The sequence below is a fragment of the Triticum aestivum genome, chromosome 7D, assembly GCF_018294505.1.
Source record: "Triticum aestivum cultivar Chinese Spring chromosome 7D, IWGSC CS RefSeq v2.1, whole genome shotgun sequence".
Taxonomy (NCBI): domain Eukaryota; kingdom Viridiplantae; phylum Streptophyta; class Magnoliopsida; order Poales; family Poaceae; genus Triticum; species Triticum aestivum.
The window spans coordinates 549,996,968-549,999,006 of NC_057814.1; the positions used below are offsets into that span (position 1 = coordinate 549,996,968).

The 2,039-nt window shown below is 36.7% G+C and overlaps 1 non-coding gene across 1 annotated transcript; it reads right to left on the bottom strand.

Annotated features, from left to right (window-relative positions):
• Positions 1-670: 670 nt before the first annotated feature.
• On the bottom strand, positions 671-759 carry LOC123171679 (small nucleolar RNA Z223). Its single transcript, XR_006485355.1, has one exon. It is a non-coding gene; the product is annotated as a small nucleolar RNA Z223 (small nucleolar RNA).
• Between the last annotated feature and the right edge of the window lie 1,280 nt (positions 760-2,039).

Sequence of the window (2,039 nt, forward strand, 5' to 3'; positions counted from 1 at the left end):
TGTCTACGAAGCAATGGGTCAACTAGAGATTCATGTCTACAATTTGCTAGAGAAGAAAAATAACAAGTTAGGATACATAATATATCTGCCAAAATAAGGACTGATATCAATCAGTCCCTTTAATTTTAAAGAACATGGTTTCAATTTGTTCTTTGCATATTACATCAGTAGTTCTGTTGCAGGGTTCTGGTACATCATGATCTACATGCACATGAGAGAGATAGACTTGGCGCACATGAGATGAGGGTGGAAGGAGGAGCAGGGTATACCTTAGGTGTCCAGGACCTGCAGCTCATCAGAGATGTTGCAGGCTCGCCGGCATCGACAGCCACCGCAGCAACAAGCTGGGTGACGTACAAACTGAAGTTGCGTCCATTCAGTTGCAAAACAACAAAGTTTGCTAGTTCCTGTCCATCAACAATCACACACGCATCACTTGTACAGCAACATGAGCAAAATTGATATGAGTTAGGAGCAGAGTTCGACTAGTACAGCCAGCAGAGTTCAACTAGTACATCGCAGTACACATGAACCATCTATTCCACGACACAAGAGTAAAATCTTGCTATAACCAGTAGATTATCCCCTAACAAAAGCTAAGTAGGCTCCAATACACAAGGCACAGCAAGCACAAACTAAATAAGCCACGGCCATAATACATGAGTACTAAACATATCTTGTATAACAGGTTTTTCAGTCATGAATTTTCAGAAGCAGAACTGGCATGTTTGTTGAAAGTGTTTATCATCACAGCCATGGTCAAACAAAACACATGAATCTAAAAGAATGACAATAATGAAAGTGGCTCTTTTTGGCTCATATTAAGAAATTCAACCATATTTTCCCTTATCCTTCATGAATTAACAGAACAATAACACAAACAAACAGGTCTACAAAACAGAACTTAAATTACTACAAAAAACAAAATCTGACAAAAGAAGACATAAAAGGAATGACACTAACAGTAATACGTGAGAACATCCCACACAAACTCCCATTCTTTTAAGCAATGCAGAGGAGCTTTATCCTCAGGACCAAAAGAAGAATACAAATGATACATGCAGGCTGACGATGCAATATGTTTGTAAAACTATGGGAGAGTTTTCAGAATTACAGAGGAATTTTATCCTCAGGAAAAACAGAGCATGGCAGATAAATGCATGTGTTTCTGAAACTACATGAGACTTAGAAGCACATTCACTTTAGCGACTCATCTTTTCAAGCATTCAATCAAATGGCCTTATAATAAAATGGCCTTATAATACCAGACAAGTTATCACATATACAGGAACCATGCTTAAAATCCACACATACATATACATATCCCATTAGAACAGAGCTAGTAAGCAAACTAGCAGCCGTGCACTTGATGTCTTGTACTAACAGTTAATAACACATAAAACTGAACTGCAACAAGAAGAATTGCATAAGACAAGCTTATGTATGAGCTGTGACATAAGTGTGGCTATTAAAGCGAAACATATTTCATATATGGCTATATGCCAAACAATCACTATTTACAATTAACAAAAAAAGGCACAACATACAGGGTTTTGATTTTCCACCATAATTGCATATAAATGTAACTGGTTTGTCCACTCATAAAGAAAAAAACTAAAATTGTAATTCACTTAAACAAAGTAATCATATGCCTAACTATGTTATTAGATGGCAGGTGAAAAATTCTAGCAAACGCAAAAATAGTATGATCAGTTGGGATCACTTCTGATTTTGCTTGCTCGCACACCAACCACAAACGTGATCACAGCCAAGTATTTAACCAGTTTGCCGTCAGTTTAAGTTACTACTAACAGGAAGTGAATAATCAATTATTAAAGATAATGAAGTTAATCGAACAATTTTCACACATGTATAATGGTGTGAAGAGAGCAATAGAGCAATGCCCAATCCTTACACATGTATAATGGCGTGAATATGCAAGTTAGACCTAGATGTTACTAACAAGTGTTCTTTGCAGAATTAATGAATAAGTGTAGTATTTCTGACTAGCCAAAATCAATCTTTGTGCATACATCCTG